The following is a 17,094-nucleotide window of genomic DNA, read 5'->3' on the forward strand; positions in this document are numbered from 1 at the left end:
TCGGCAGCTGGCCGGTTCTGGGCGCGGCGCAAGGCGGTTCTGGGCGCGGCGCATGGCCAGCCAGGTGGCGGCGCCGGCGTACAGCACGGCTGTAGGCTGGGAGCAGGAGGTAGGAGATGAAGTCAGGGGAATTTATGTGAATAGACAAAGTTCCAGGGGTCTCTCTGATTAACAAGGTTTTCTCTAAATTTTATATTGAAACTCAAAAAACTGTAAATACCAAAGTTGTAGGGAATTTAAATATCTACAACTTTCATGTTGGGCAAATTTTCATTTGAGCTTAAATTTAAGAGATATTTTAAATTTTCAAAAATTGTGATTTGAACAACTTGTCTTTTCATGTACAAACTTTCGTTTTCTCCCTTCGGGTTCATCTAGACATTTGTTTATCATGTCAAGAGTGACATGCCTATAAATTTTTTTAAATACCTTGGTAGATCCATTTAAAAATTATTTAAAATTAAATCCAATATGATTTGAATTTGTTATCATTTTATGTGATAGTTTTCAATTTGGATTCACTTTGTCTATAAAGTTTATAGAGCATTATGAAAGATATGTTTTGATGCATTTTTAACACATGCCATGTGAAGTTTGAAAACACACAAGTATTGTAAAACACATACATACACTTACATGTGCACACATTTGCAAAAGCAAAATATCATGTCTTTATTTAAGTTTTCTTGGTCATTTACCTATGATATCATGCTAATTGTCTTCCTTTGGCTAAATCAACACCAGGGGTGTCACAGCCTACCCTCCTTAAAAAGAATCTCGTCCCGAGATTTAGGTGATTAAGCTATGTGTGGAAAGTGTGTGTATCTTTGGGTTGGTGAAACCCGAAGATAGCACTACAAGAGATTTGACTTTAGGTGATGTTCTATTTATGTCACATAAATAGTTATTTTTGTTACGTTTTGCATTTTGTGATTTTGTGATGTTCGGGTGACAAAAATACATTCGTTGCCTAATGTGGGTCATAAAATGTATTCTGTGACGAAAACATATTTTTTGTCACAAATTTTGTGACAATCCTTATAGTGTCGCTAATTTGTGACGCTTGATTTTTGTCACTACCAAGCTGAAAAACGTCATAAAATTTATGCCATAGCTGACTATGCAATTGCCACGTAGGACATAAAAACGTCACAAAAAGAATGTCCCAGCTGACATGGCGATGATTAGGATGTGGCGTGGCAGGCTAATTGCGATGTTTTGATTTGTCACAAAACAATCAATGGCCCAGCTAGACCCATATATGCAATCTATTTATGGGCTGGCTGAGCCCACTACAGGCCAACTCATTTCGAAATTTATTTTTCCAATAGATTTTACATCCCAAAATTAAAAATAATTAGGCCCAGCTTAGCCCAATCTCTGGTTACAAAGTACACTTTCAATATCAACAGTGACACATCCAAAATTCAATAGCCCAATCTCAAGTTACAAAGTACACTTTCAGTATATATTTTGCTACAAACCTATATACAGTACCAAAATCATTCTATTGGACTCGATCAGAAAGACACTATCAAAGTTAGGCCTGGAATCAAACATTGCTTTCACTTTCACACTTTTCACTTGAATTAGAAATCTTCCACGGCCTTGTTTTGAAAGTAGCAACCTGCAGCCAGAAGAACCACCAATAAATTTTAAAGCATAAACATAAACTTCACATGTATACACAATTACATTCGAAAGCCGAATCCCAAAGAAAATTTTCATAGATTCCGGTAGAATTAAGTTGCACAAATATTATCTAAAAAGTTATGAGACTTAAAACAAAGATCTAACAAGTTATGGGAAAAACAAAGAAAAATCATGGATACAAACAAGCTATGTAAAAAGAGATTAACTAGGTAGTCGTATGCTTAAATTCAAGAAGCACAGAGTCCACTAGAAAATCAGACTATATATGTACATATATGCTCATTCTAAAGTAGTTAATGCCCTGTTTTTTTAATACTTATAGACTTAAAGACATTCAGGTTACATGATTTCTAGAGGATGAAACACAAAGTCACAAGACTGGAAACTGAGAGTACTTACAGACTGGGAAACGAGAAGTGACTTGAAGTATTGTCAGATTGGAGTGGCTTTAGATTTACAATGAATGAGCTTCAGATTTATACAACTAGAACATTTGGCGAGCGTTGTGCGCCCTATCATGACAATGAAAGAAAACTACAGTGGAATGTGAGATTAGAAATAAAAGGAAATCCCACTGGAATGTGAGATGTTCGAGTTCAGTTACATTTTCAAACACACATCATAGTAGAAACACTTTTCTTATTTTCTCAAATTATAAAAAATTTCTCTACTTGCAAGCGCTGGAGCAATACTATCCTAACCATAGATCTAACCATTGGTTGATTTGCTTATATTATAATCAGACAATACTTGTGATAAAACTATAAATTGAAGCTAAAAAAACATAGACATGTGTTTTCATTTCTCCTTTAGAAAAGTCTACACAGAATATATCTCCGGTATACTTGCAGCAAGTTGCAATCTGGATATCTCGTGACAAATGGAACATAATATGAACCATAAGTACTCGTGTCTATAAAAGTGACGCAGGGGGGAGTGGCAACCTAGCATAATTACATGCACAGGACATGTAAACAGACGAACCTCAAAGATTCTCGATAAATGAGTCTTTTGCAGCAGTAAATAAGCAAGATTGGAACCTTTTAATATCGATAAATGCAGGCACCATGCTGTGTTCATGGAGTAAAAGAAAATCACATGAAAAAGTTGCATGCCCAACTAAAATCAATTATTTTGTGCAGATCTAAGAAATATCTTATTTATAAATATATTGATGAACCAAGTATTGGACTCATGGCTAGAAAGTTGAGAAGATACTGACGTGTACTCATGGCACATGAACGTTACAGATTGAAATACATGAACCTATTGATTAACAACTGAAATTATTTGAGCTGCAGTAAGCACTAAGCAACAAAGAAATGACATCAAATTGATCTGAGAAGCTAAGAGCCTTACCGGAGCTACCATCACTGATACAATGGTATCTTTAATTCAAGGGTATCTTTAATTCAACTTGATGAGGTCTCCTGCAGCAAAGTTTGCAATGAATGAACTTCAGATTTATACAAGCTACCATCACAGATACAATGCCTGTTGTCGCTGCGGGAAATGGGCGACTACAAAACTACTCGATTGCTCGTTTGTTGTGCGCTTGATCGGATATGGTCTAGCACGCAAAGACTGGTTCGGACCTGAAATGCCCTATGTCCAGTATGGGGGGTGGTGTTCTCGCTCTATTACTCTCGAACCCCGGGTGCTCAAAGTTCAGAGGGGAGCTTACAAGTTGGTCAAGCAGTGTCGAACCCGTGGGAGTCCAACCCTTTCCTACGTGGGGGGCTTTCCCTTTTATAGTCCAAGGTGGGGCCCCCATTTACATTTATCTAGCACTGTGTCTTGGCACCGATAGGGTTCGATTCGTCCTTGTCAGTCATTGGGGCCCACTCGGTCGATCGGGAGTGGGCAGGCTTGATCCTGGCGATATTCTGGGCAAGGGATGATCCTAGCGATCCTCTTCGGCGATGCGTTCCCCCGGTACTGTCCCATCTTAGCTCAGTCGGGATGGCGCGACCGCTTGGTTGGTCACTCGGGGGTCTACTCCGGTCTTGTCCACCGGAGCCCATGTTCCTTGTCTACGGGGCTATCCCACGCCTCCCCTGCGTAGCTCTTGTCAGCCGGACAGCGCTCCTGCGTAATAAGATGGTGCGCAGAGGCAACCATCATTATGGTGAGGGGACGCAGCGTCTGTGGACGCCCCCTCCCATTGTGTCGCAGGCCCGCGTGAGCGGCACTGTCCCCTTGTCAGGGGGTCTTGCTGGCTAACCTCTTGCCGCAAGATAAGGAGAGCTGGCGTCTTGGGGCCTACACGGGGCTTATCTTGGCCGACACGCCTGTCAGGAGGCGCGACGTTCTTGGAGCGCACGTCCTGGGTCATCGGCACGGCTCTGACCCGGGGCGTTAGGTCGAGCGGCTGCCACATGTCCCGGGAGGCCGGGCTCCCGGACTCGTTGCCTTAGAAGCGAAGGCAGCTTCCCGTGCTGGTTAGTGGGCCGTCGTGTTTCATGGCCCGGCGAGCCTGTTGGGCTTCCAATCGTACGGGTCTGGCCTGCTAGGGATCCTGGGTTTATACCCCCTTCGGAGGCCCGCTAGCGGCTCAGCGATTTTTTAATGATCGTGGGGCCGCTAGACTTGGCCTTGATGACTCCTGACCAGGGCATCCCATCCAACTGCCCACGCCCTCAGCTTTCGGCGTGCGCCAGTGACGGCGTGACGGGGTCTGGCCCGTCTTGATGGTCGACTGGGGCACTGGCGCTGTAGAATCTCGAGGCCGGTCGTCGCGGCTTATCACTGTACCACGGACGCCTTGTTTTCCCCCATTCGGGGCCACCTCCCGTTGGTGGGTCATGTGGCGATCGTTCCCCGAGTGGCGTGGCAGTTGCCTGGCGTGCTGGCGCCATCCCGTCGGCATTCAAGAGGGGGTTTGGTTAGGTGAGGGCTCTTGGTGTGCCCCGTTTTGGCTGACCCGCTGAGCACTGGGGCCGTTGCGCCCACGTCTGCCTATAAATAGAGGTACTGTGGATACATGGTTCCACACAAGAAAGCGGATCATGGAAATCCCTTTGGTAGTTCTCTTCCTCATACCCCACACCCCGTCCTCCAGATGAGAGTGGGCACGGCTTATTTCTCTAGTGCCAGAAGAATGCTTGTGAACGGCGGGGGATCTTCCTCAGGCATGAACTCGTCAATGAGTTCATCCCACCGACCACTGCCCGACACCGAGGAGTTCGAGGGCTTGCTGCTGGAGTTAGGCAAGCCAGGCCACTGGTCTGCCGGCTCCCTTGCCAATTGGCGAGGGGGGCTCTCAGCTTCTGGTTTTCATTTGATGTATGGCTTTCAGCCGATCGATGTAAAGAGATGGTTGATGAAATAAAGCTAGCCCTAGGGCGTTTTCATTTGTTGGTTTTTCCGCATTATTTTTTCATTTTCATGCCTCAACAATGAACGACTCCACTGCGATCGGTGGTGATCGGAGAAGGTGAACCCTACCACTTGACCTAGATGGCCCGGAATGGCGGGTTCAGTGAGCTCGGTAACGGGTATGCCCATTTAAGGACAATCCGAGTGAAGTCCGACCCTGCCACAGACAACCGGGTCGACGGAGCCCCATTGGGAGCACTCCACTGCTCTACAGCCCGCATCCCAGTCAGATACCTGAGCCGTCAGCCAGCTCGGGGGGCCTAGTTGGCCTCCCCCTGGAGGGGATTCCGTGGAACGCTAGAGGCCGGATCGGACAAGAAAATTTGAAACGACCCGACTGCTGCCGGGGCAGGTCAGGCTTGGGCCGCTTGGTGCTCATTTCGGTTTTTCTTCCCTGGCTCTTTGAGTCAAGGCGGCGCGGTGCCCTCAGCGGACTGGACTTCGAACCTTGAAATCGAATCGTGCGGTTGGGATTCATTTGAGACATGGAAATGGTTTGCCGTCTTCCCTGCAGTTGGAAACGAATTGACGACAGGGATTTAATTGGAACTGTAAAGTACGCACCTGTGGAACTGATGCGTCGCACCGGTTGCTGTGGAGAGGCCCATTTGTGGCGGCTCGTGTCTCGAGGCGTCGTTTCGCTCGGGAACCGCTGCGGGGTGATGACGATGATCGCCTATTTAATCATCTGCCTCCCGTCGCCTCGTCTCCATAGTCACTGCTGCTTGCCAGTTGCTCGGAGGAAAACAGAGAGAAAGAGGGAGAGCAAAGGTGCGAGGGGAAGGAGAAGAAGGAGGAGTGCTGACCGCCTTCGTCGTCATCGTTGATCTTCCCGTGATGGCCGACGGCAAGCATCCCCGCGATGAGGAGTCCAGTGCCGCGCCGCGCGGTCGGCTGCGGGTATGCCGCGAGCTCTTCCGGGGGAGGTATCTTTCGGCGTTGTCCTCATTCTTTCGTCCATGCATTTTATCTTGCCGTATTCATGGTAATACCTGCGCGGTCGTAGGGTGCCGTCGACGGGTCCCGGAGCGTGGATCGTGGGATGAGGTGGCGTTGGGCCATCGGGTGGCCCTGGTGTCTCTGAGTCCTTCGTCCGGCGGGTCCCCGGCGTGGGGTTGCGCTGGAGCGTCAGTCGCTGCCAGCAGCGGCTCAGCTTCGTCCTCCATCGCGCCGCCGGTGCCGTTGGTCGCGGCTGCTGGAGTGTCATTCTTGCCTACGCCAGGCTTGCCTGCGCTGGGTTCGCCCGCTACGTCCGCTGCCTCCGCGGAGTCCGGTTCCGGGGAAGTCCACCCGGACATAGCGGCTGTGCAGCGGGAGTGCGACCTGGCATGTGGTCGCTTCTCGGCGGCCTCGGTCGAGATCGAGCACTTGTGGGACAACCTGCGGGCAGTCGAGGTGGCCCGGGGTGCTGCCGAGGAGGAGGTACGCTCGTCAAGAGATGCCGCGGCGGACGCCCAGGCCCGTGCCTTTGGTGAGTTCTATTCTTGATCGCGTCTTCCATCCCCAGCTTTTCCTGCATTTCTCAATTTTTGCCCGAAGTGCTGGAGGAGTTGGAGACCGTCAGCCGCGAGGTGACAGACCTGCAGCGCCGCCTCGGTGAGGTGGAGGACCAGCGCGAGGCCCTGGAGGACGGCGCGCTCGCCGTCTTCCGTGTGGTGGAGCCGCAGGCGCCCATGCGGGTGGACCAGCTCCACGCCCTCCCCGAAGATCATTCGCTCGTCAGTGCGGTTGGGGATCCACCGTGGTGCCGCCGCCGCATTGGCCTCCATCCGTCTATGCACCGGGGTGCACCTCGGAGGAACAGACCCCGGGTTCCCGGAGACCTCCAGTGCGGCGGTTCGTTGGCGAACCATGCTGGACTTCGCCAGGTTTGAGCGGGTCATCGCGGCGGAGATGGACGTCGACGACCTCCTGCGATGCGGTGCGGACCCGAAGCTGGACGGCCTGTAGGGGCCCGGCGGGATGGTGGCAGAGCGTGGGGCCGGTCGGCGGCCGGTCTTTTTATTTTGTTTAATTATAAAAAGTGTGTAAGTGCTGTAACCCGAGCCGTTCGTGCGGCTTGGGTGAACATCTAGGGTGTTCGCCGTGTGCGTGGCGCCCCTGACCATGCTTAAATTTGTGTTTGGTTCTCGTTTTTGCTCTATTTTCCGTCTCGCTTGGGTTCGCTTTTTTGAGAACGTTCTGGCATTTGCTTTTTGATTTGGTTACGAGAGTTTCTGTGTGTTGTGTGATGAGAGAAACTAGTGTGTGCGTGCTGCATGGTTCGTCCTAGTGAGGCCCCCGAGCGCCTTGGCCTGAGAGTGCTCAGGGCAAGGGGCTGTAGAGGTGGGAAACAACAAAAAGTATGATGGTCGAAGACCATGGTCTGGCCCCCAAGTGCTCCGAGCCAAATGTGTATGGGTCAGGGTGCTAGAAACCAGATAGCTCGTGTGTGCTGTAAACATGTAAGGAATGTAGGTGTCCGGCTCCCCGAGTGATTTCGGGCCGGGAGTGGCCGGGTCGGGTCACCGAGTGAGTGCACTGTGTTGTGCGGGGGAGAACAAATCGACAGGTGTCGGGCCCCCGAGTGCTCCGAACCAGAAGTGGCCGGGTTGGGGCACTTGGACGCTGCTTCTTATTGGAAAAAATGTCATAATTGTTCTATGTTCCAAGAGTTGGTCAGAATGTTACCGTCGAAGTCTTTTAGCTTGTAGGTGCCTGGTCGTATCACCTCTGCGATGCTGTAAGGTCCTTCCCATGGCGGTGAGAGCTTGTGCTTGTCCTTCGTCGTCATGACCCATCGCAGAACCAGATCTCCGACCTGCAGCGTCCTCTCCCATATGTGCCTCTCGTGGTACCAGCGTAATGTTTGCTGGTAGCGGGCCGATCGGTGTAGCGTGAGTGCACTGTGTTGTGCGGGGTCAAAGGTTTTGACTCTTGGCGCACCGTAGTCCAGATCAGAAGGCAAGACGGCCTCAGAGCCGTATGTTAGGAAGAAGGGTGTTAGTCCTGTGGACCGGTTAGGTGTGGTTTGCAAGCTCCAGAGCACTGCCTGCAGTTCTTCCACCCAACGACCCGCGAACTTTTTGAGCATGTAAAAAATGCGCGGTTTGAGCCCTTGGAGGATTAGGCCGTTAGCTCTTTCTACTTGCCCGTTTGTGCGTGGGTGTCCAACCGATGCCCAGTCAATCCGGATCCCATATCCTTCTGCGAATTCTTGGAAGTAGTGACCTGTGAAGTTGGTCCCGTTGTCGGTGATGATGGAGTTGGGCACGCCGAGTCTGTACACGATGTCCAGGAAGAACTTGACGGCTTCCTTGGAGTCGATCATGGTTATCGTTTTTGCCTCTATCCATTTGGTGAACTTGTCAATTGCGACAAGTAGGTGGGTGAACCCTCCTGGTGCCTTCTTGAGTGGCCCCACCATGTCTAGACCCCATACGGCGAATGGCCATGTTATGGGAATGGTCTGAAGGGCTTGGGCCGGCAGGTGGGTTTGTTTGGCATAGAACTGGCAGCCTTTGCATGCACGGACGATGTCTTCTGCGTTGCGCAGGGCTGTTGTCCAGTAAAATCCTTGTCAGAAGGCCTTTGCGACCAAGGAGCGTGGTGCAGCGTGGTGGCCGCAGATTCCGGCGTGTATCTCGAGAAGGAGCTCCTTGCCCTGGGCAATGGGGATGCATTTCATGATAATGCCAGTCTCTGATGGCTGCGTTTGTAGAGCTCGCCGTCGATTACTGCGAAGGTTTTGGTTCATCGGGCTATCCAGCGGGCTGTGTTGTGGTCCTCAGGGAGGACTTCATGGAGAGGTAAGCCAATAGGTCGGCTCTCCAATTTGTGTTGTCTGCCTGGCTTTGGTCGGATTGTTCTGTAGCGAGACAGGTTGGGATCCCGGGTACCTAGTCGGGGGCTGGATCGGCGGGAGTGTGCTCTGTTTTTTGCGCATACTCTGCTTCCTCTGTTTTTGCTCTGTCTGCGGCCGGCTACTTCTCTCGCGCCGACGGCGCGTTCAAGTCGTTGACGAAAACGCCGCTGGACTCCGGCTTGCGCTCGGCGGCCATTTTTGCGAGAGCATTCGCGTCGGGGTTTTGCTTCCGTGGGATGTGGTGGAGCTCCAGACCCCCGGAATCTCCCTTCTAGCTTGCGCACTTCTTGGCAGTATGCGTCCATGAGGGGGCTCTCGCAGTTGGAGTTCTTCATGACCTGGTCGACTACGAACATGGAGTCGCCGTAGACGTCTAGGCGGGTTGCTCCGATGTCGATGGCTATGCGGAGGCCGCTGATGAGTGCTTCATATTCTGCAATGTTGTTGGATGCAGGAAAGTGGAGGCGAACTGCGTACTGGAACTTGCCTCCTTCTGGGGAGACCAGGACGACCCGGGTCCCCCACGCCCGTCGAAGTAGAGGGTCCAGTACTCGTGAGAGATTTCTGGGGTAAGAGCTTGGACGTTCGTCCACTCGGCGATGAAATTGGCCAGGGCCTGGGACTTTATCGCTGTGCGTGGCGCGAACTTGACGTCATAGCCCATTAGCTCGATAGCCCATTTGGAAATCTGTCCCACGGTGTCGCGGTTGCGAACAACTTCTCCGAGTGGGAACAAGGTGACGACCGACACCTCGTGCTCGGTGAAGTAGTGTTGCAGCTTCTTGGCCATCATGACGACAACGTAGAGAAGTTTTTGTGTCTGCGGGTACCGCAACTTGGCGTTGGTCAGCACTTCGTTGACCAACGGGTCGTTGGACCTTAAGGGCATGTCCCTGTTCTTCCCATTTGACCACCAGGGCGGCGCTGACCACATGGTTAGTGGCTGCTAAGTAGAGCAAAAGGGGTTCGCAGGGGTCCGGTGCGACGAGCACTGGCGGAGAGGATAAGAGGGCCTTGAGGTGGTCGAGGGCCGCCTGTGCTTCCTCTGTCCAGACAAAGGTGTTGGATTTCTTGAGGAGGTTGTACAGCGGTAAGCCTCGCTCTCCCAGCCGGGCGATGAACCGGCTGAGCGCTGCCAGGCACCCAGTTAGCCTCTGGACACCCTTAACGCCGCGGATGGGCCCTATGTTGGTGATGGCTGTGATTTTGTCGTGGTTGGCTTCGATGCCACGCTCGGACACCATGTACCCGAGAAGTTTGCCCTTGGGCACACCGAATGTGCATTTCTCGGGATTCAACTTGATGTTGAATCTCTTGAGATTTGCAAACGTAGCGCTCAGGGTGGCGACCAGGTCATCCGCGCGCGGTGTTTTGACGATGATGTCATCAATGTCGCCCGAGGAGGGTCCGGCCGATCGGGGTCAATCGGCGGGTTGATCTGGTCTGTTGGTATGTTGCCCCTGCATTCTTGAGACCGAAAGGCATCGATACGTAGTAGTATGAGCCAAACGGTGTGATGAAGGATGTCACGAGCTGGTCTGATTCCTTCATCGCTATCTGGTGATAGCCCGAGTAAGCGTCTAGAAAAGACAAGATTTCGCACCCGGAGGTGGAGTCAATTATCTGATCTATCCTAGATAGAGGAAAAGGGTCCTTGGGGCAAGCCTTGTTCAGGCTGGTGTAATCAACACACATCCTCCATTGACCGGTTTTCTTTTTTACAAGGACTGGGTTAGATAGCCAATCGGAGTGGTAGACTTCTTTTATGAAGCCGGCAGCTAAAAGCTTAGCTATCTCCTCTCCTATGGCCCTGCGCCTCTCATTGTCGAAGCAGCGCAGTCATTGCTGGACGGGCTTGGATCCCGGCAAAATGCGGAGCTCGTGCTCGGCAACCTCCCTTGGGATGCCCGACATGTCGGACGGCTTCCTGGCAAAAGTGTCCTTGTTGGTGCGGAGGAAGTCGACGAGCGCGTGTTCCTATTTGGCCGGTAGCTGGGAGCCGATCCGCACCGTCTTGGTTGGTTGGCGTCATCGACCATGATCGACTTGGTCTCGTCGGTTGAGACGAAGGCCGGTGCCTGGCTAGGCTTGCCAGGGTCAGGGCAGCACTCGGCAGTGGTGGCGCGAAGCTGGCCAAGCTCAGCCGAGTTTTCCGCGGTAGTGGCGAGGTCATAGTACTCGCGGCTACTCACATAGGCCTGTTCGAAGGAGCCGCTCACAGTGATGACACCGTTCGGGCCCGGTACCTTGAGCTTGAGGTAGGTGTAGTTGGGCACCGCCATGAACTTGGCGTAGGCGGGGCGCCCAAAAATGGCATGATACACACCCTTCAAGTCCACCACCTCGAACGTGAGGGTCTTAGTGCGGAAGTTGGATTTGCTACCAAATGTGACCGGTAAGTCGATGTTGCCGACCGGGTATGCCTTCATGCCCGGTAAGATGCCGTAGAAGGGGAAGAGGGATTCCCGCAAGCAGGCTCGTGGGATTCCGATGGCTTCCAAGGTGTCGACATAGAGGATGTTGAGGCTGCTGCCCCTGTCCATCAATACCTTGGACAGCCGAATGTTGCTGACGACGGGGTCAACGACAAGGGGATAGCTCCTAGGTCGAGGGATGTTTGCCGGATGGTCGTCCTGATCGAAAATAATGGGCGTGGACGCCCACTTCAACTTTCTAGGAATGGAACTTGCGGCAGCACATACCTCGCAGAGCCAAACCATCTGCAGTCGCCTGGAGCACTCGTCCTCCAGGCCGCCGATGATCAGCAAGCACCGATCCAAGTCCGGGAACTCTCCTTCGACCGGCTTCCCTTTGTCCTGGTCGGCGTCGGGCCTCTTGTCACGGCCATCGCCGTCGGTCTTGGCTGTCCTGCGGAGGAGGCGCTTCATCATATCACAATCCTTGAACTTGTGGTTCACCGGATAGCCATGGTTGGTGCACGGGCTTCTCCAGGAGCTGGTTGAAGTGGTCGTTTCTTGGCGGACACTTGTCTTGGTGCTCGGTCGCCGCGACCTCGCCGGCGGCAGGTGGTCGGCGGTTCTTCTTGTTCTTTCTATCCTCGCGGCTCGAGGAGGGCCCGTCGCGGTCACGCCGCTTCTCTTTCACCGCGTGCTGGTCACGTTCGAAGACAGCACCGACCGCCGGAGGTGTGGTTGGTGGCAATCTCCAGGAGCGTGCATAGTGCGCGGCTTCTGGCACCCCAGTTTGTGGACCAGGGTCTTCCAGTGCGTCCCACTCGTGCGTAATGCGCCGATGACGTCGGCGTTGACGACGCCCGGCAGTGAGTTGCACTGCTTCGAGAAGCGCCGGATGCGCAAGGACTCGCCAGACTCATGTTTGCAGTTCTTGAGGTCCCAAGAGTTGCCGGGACATACTTACGTGCCTTGAAAGTTGCCGATGAACACTTTCCGGAGATCTGCCAAGCTACCGATGGAGTCGACGGGCAAGAAATCTAGCCAGGCGCGGACATTCTCTCCCAAGCATATAGGGAGGTACTGGATGATGAAGCGGTCGTCGCTTGCTCCTCCAGCACGGCATGCAAGCCGGTAGTCTTTTAGCCACACGCCGGGGTTCGTATCCCCAGTATACTTCACGACGTTCGCCGGCGATCGGAAGCATTGGGGGAAAGGCGCCCCCCGGATCGCTCTGGAAAAGGCGTTTGGCCCGGTGGGGTCCGGGCTCAGACTCCGGTCGCGATCCACGTCGGGGTCGCAGGGGCGTCCCCATGCTGGAGCGGTGAGCGCTCCGGGTTGGGCGCGTATGCCCGCGCATCTTCTGCTCGAGCGGCCACGCGGTCGACGTCGGCATGGTGCCTCGCCTGCTGCCGGCCTCGGATCACATTGCGCGCGTCATAGTTGGCGGGAGAGGAGCGGATGCCGCCGCTGGGGTTGGTGCGCCGCCCACATTGCCCTGCCGTGTAGGTGGGGTGCACTGCACTTCGAATGGCTCCCGCCCACCATGGCTCGCGCTGCCAGTAGAACACGAGGCAGCGGCCTGCCGGCGGTGTAGCGAGGAGCTCTCTGCCTGCTGGACGGCGGCAAGTTCCACCAGGTTCCTCACCTGGCGGTGAAGGTCCCTTTGGGCCGGATCCTCTGGTTCTGGCAGCGTCTGCTGCGATGTTCTGGACCGCACGGAACTCTTGCGGGAGTTGCATGTGGGCGTTGTTGATGATGTCGTGGTTGACCCTGAGTGCGCGCTGATGTGCGGAACCCGTGGGGTTTATCCCTTTTGACTCAGAGGAGGCCTGCGGGGGCTGTTCCACGGGTGGAGGCATCTGTTGGCGATGGAGGAGACCTTCGCTGTGGGCCTGCTCGTTGGCGAGCGCGCGCTCGTGGTGGTCTGCTGGGGTGTGCGTCTACTCGGATGGCACCACCTCCAGCGGCGGGTCGCCGTCGGCCATGGCGCACATGTGCGGCGGCGTGGATGTCCCCTCCAGGCGGCTGTCCCCCATGCTAGAGGAATCACTTAGGGGATTCTCGAAGCACAAGAGGTCGTGCACAGAGTGAGGGTAGCTCTTCATCATGCCCACAAACTGTGACGCGTGCTAGAACCCTTGGGCGGCCTTGCGCACCTCCCGAGCGTAGATGCTTGCGGCGTTGCGTAGGCCGAATGGGAGTCGCTCTAAGAACGAGCGGGGTGTCAGGAGCGGAGGCCCGCCTGCGAGCTGTCGAGAGACGTTGGCCAGAGAAAAGAGGACCAAGTTGACGTCCTCGATGGCGGGGTTGGAGGCCATCAGGAGCGCGATGCGGCGGAGCACCGCACGAGTTGGCTGTGATGGCCTGCGCTTCTTGATGCGCCAGCGAACTAATTGCCGACACCACAGGTCGTGAGGCTTGGTGGGAGTAGAGGGCTCCTCTGTGTCGGCCGGAGCGGCTTCCTCATGGAGGTGTAGTGCACCGAGCTAGTTGGTGACGAACTCTAGGCTTCCGAACTGGAAGGCCTGGGAAGACGGGAATGGTGGAGGCGTCTACAATCCATTGCGGGGGGTCGTGGGAAACTCCAAGGAGCCGAAACGGATCGTCTCGCCGCAGCTCCCCACGGATGGTGCCAAAACTGTCGCTGCGGGAAATGGGCGACTACAAAACTACTCAAAGACTCGAGGATTTAGACTGGTTCGGGCCTGAAATGCCCTACGTCTAGTATGAGGGGTGGTTTTCTTGCTCTATTGCTCTCGAGCCCCGGGTGCTCAAAGTTCAGAGGGGAGCTTACAAGCTGGTCAAGGAGTGTCGAACCCATGGGAGTCCAACCCTTTCCAACATGGGGGGCTTTCCCTTTTATAGTCCAAGGTGGAGCCCCCATTTACATTTATCTAGCGCTGTGTCTTGGCACCGATAGGGTTCGATTCGTCCTTTTCAGTTGTTGGGGCCCACTCGGTCGGTCGGGAGTGGGCAGGCTTGATCCTGGCGATATTCTGGGAAAGGGATGATCCTGGCGATCCTCTTGGGCAACGCGTTCCCCCGGTACTATCCCATCTTGGCTCAGTCAGGACGCCGCGACTGCTTGGTTGGTCACTCGGGGGTCTCCTCCAGTCTTGTCTGCCGGAGCTTATGTTCCTTGTCTGCGGGGCTATCCCACGCCTCCCCTGCGTAGCTCTTGTCAGCCGGACGGCGCTCCTGGTGAGGGGTGTCTTACCGAGGTCTGGCCGGAGGCGTCCGGTCATACTCGCTGGCGTAATGAGATGGTGCGTAGAGGCAACCATCATTACGGCGAGGAGAGGCAGCATCTGTGGACGCCCCCTCCCGTTGTGTCACGGGGCCCACGCGAGCGGCGTTGTCCCCTTGTTAGGGGGTCCTACTAGCTAACCTCTTGCCACAAGATAAGTAGAGCTGGCGTCTTGGGACCTGCACAGGGCCTATCTTGGTCGGCACGCCTGTCAGGAGGTGCGGCGTTCTTGGAGCGCACGTCCTGGGTCATCGGCACGGCTCTGACCCGGGGCATTAGGTCGGGGGGCTGCCATGTGTCCCGGGATGCCGGGCTCCCGGACTCGTTGCCTTAGAAGCGAAGGCAGCTTCCCGCGCCGGTTAGTGGGCCGTCGCATTTCATGGCCCGGCGAGCCTGCTGGGCTTCTAATCGTACGAGTCTGGCCCTCTAGGGATCCCGGGTTTATACCCCCATCACCTGTACAAGACTCATGTTGCAAAACTTTGTTTTCCTTTTCTTAACACAAAGTTATGCACCTCTCATGTGTATTCTAAGACAAAATAAAGAATAAGAGAAAGGGTACCCCCTATGAAATTTACAGAGCCATCTTCTAAACAGCGCAGCCACTACACAAATAATTTGCAAGCAACACAGTAAGAAAAATACCCGTCTGTTGCTTCTAAGATGGTAAAATTGAAAGAATTGAGGATTATTACATTTCTAAGTCTAGTGATGGGAGGAGAGGAGAGAGTGGGAAGTAATACCTGGATGGAGCTGGATCGATATGGAACCTAACAAATTGACGATGGGTTCGGGCAGTTGGGCATCAGGAATCAATCGTCACTGCTGGCCGGAGATCCTCGAGCAGGGGCACGGAAGGAGGTCGAGCCACCAGATGCGGCCTGTTGCGAGCAGAAGGAGAATCCGCGGCCACAAGGACCCGAGCGCCGAGTAGAAAGATGAAGCACTCCATGGCGGCAAGAGTTGGGAAGGCGGGAGGCTTACACTACGTGCCGGGGGCTGCGGCAGCGGTACCCACGCTGGTGGCCGCGTGGCGCGGCTTCGGCGCCTGCTTCGTCGCGGGTGACGGATGGTGACTTCCGGCCCAGGCGCTCGCTGGTGTTGCGCCGCCGCCGCGGCAATGACTATGGCGAGGGAGATGCGTGCCCACCGCCAACGCCAAGGGACGCCGGCATTGCGCTGCATGATGTTGGCTAGGGCAGATCCGGAGGCGGGCCCGAGCCCAGGTGCAGGCGGTGCAAAGGGTGGGGCCAGTGGATGCAGCCAGCTCCAGGTCGAGCGCACGCCGGCGTCGGGGGCAGGATGGACGCGGCGATGGCGGCGAATATGAGGGGAAGGGGATGAGCGGATCTGAAGGCTGCGGCGGAGGCTCGAGCTATTGGAAGAAGCTAGGGTTTCTCCATCTATATATTTTTGGAACTCTTTGGAGCCGTTAGATCAACAATGGATGGTCAAATTTTATTGCGCTTTTTTGATTTACCAATTGTATTATATTTTTAATATAGATATTAGTACAAATGAAAATTAACACATGCCCTTTAGGTAGCCCAGTGGTTGGGGTATTGGTCTTTTGTGGATGGTTGCGGGTTCGATGCCTCCAATTTGTATTTTTTTCATTTTTAAATCTAAATCTACGTACAAATAAACATTAGCATCAATAATTTTTGCTCGAGGGTCGCAGGTTCGACTCCTCTTGCGGTATTTTTTTATTATAAATCTCAATTTTGCTTAAAAAAATATTAACACCAATACCGGTTACAAGTTCCTCTTACATACGCCTTTTTTTTTACCTTTTTTCAATTCTTTTTTTTTGTTTCATTCATCCAATGGCTGAAAAGGGGAAGTTTTCCTATGTAATATAAATAAATTCTACATTAAAAAGGAGAAAGATGAATTATGACCAACCAACGCTATTATTATAAATTTATGGTAGAACCTTATATGACAAAACTCAAAAAAGTTGTAACAACCCATTCTCTTCTTATTTGTTTGAAATTTTTATGATGAACTGGCAATGCAAATTTGTCATAGATTTGTGACATTTGTTGGTTATCCTTTATGACACAATAAAATTCGTCAAGATATATACCTGGATTCGTTTGTGACGATTTGCAGTTCGTGTTAGTGACGAGCACCTCATTTTCGTCACTAAACTATAGTGCTCAACACAAAACATCACAAACCAAGCTGCCATAACAATGAACAGCTCTATTGTCACGCGATATACGTCACAAAAAGTCATATTTGTTGTAGTGTAGACATGATCACCAATTTCGGGTTACAAGGATTTTCTGCTTTTATCAATCTTTTGGTTAGAGTGTGTGGCTCGAAGATTTTCTTGTATTATCCGTATTGTTTACTCTACCTTGATTACCAAGTCTGGTCCAATATGTTGTGGTCTTCGGTTTGCGACCAACTCAAAGGAGTTGACGCCTTTGACTATACAAGGACTTGAATAGTGATATTTTTAGACTTGCTTGATAGCTATATGACAACTCTACTTAAAAGTAACATTAGTCTCAATTCTTGTCGTAATGAGTGACGCAAACTCTCAACAT

The 17,094-nt window shown here is 52.8% G+C and overlaps 1 long non-coding RNA gene across 3 annotated transcripts; it reads right to left on the minus strand.

The window, feature by feature from the left end:
- Positions 1-1,307: 1,307 nt before the first annotated feature.
- LOC120660186 lies at positions 1,308-15,898 on the minus strand. Of its 3 annotated transcripts, none has more exons than XR_005669416.1 (3): positions 15,280-15,898; positions 2,053-3,083; positions 1,308-1,627 (listed from the first exon to the last, which is right to left on the minus strand). It is a non-coding gene; the product is annotated as an uncharacterized LOC120660186 (long non-coding RNA). The 3 variants fall into 3 exon arrangements; XR_005669417.1 differs by lacking the exon at positions 15,280-15,898 and adding an exon at positions 14,993-15,269 and having other exon boundaries at positions 2,053-3,147; XR_005669418.1 differs by lacking the exon at positions 15,280-15,898 and adding an exon at positions 5,596-7,631.
- Between the last annotated feature and the right edge of the window lie 1,196 nt (positions 15,899-17,094).

Source organism: Panicum virgatum, chromosome 2N, assembly GCF_016808335.1.
Source record: "Panicum virgatum strain AP13 chromosome 2N, P.virgatum_v5, whole genome shotgun sequence".
Taxonomy (NCBI): Eukaryota; Viridiplantae; Streptophyta; class Magnoliopsida; order Poales; family Poaceae; genus Panicum; species Panicum virgatum.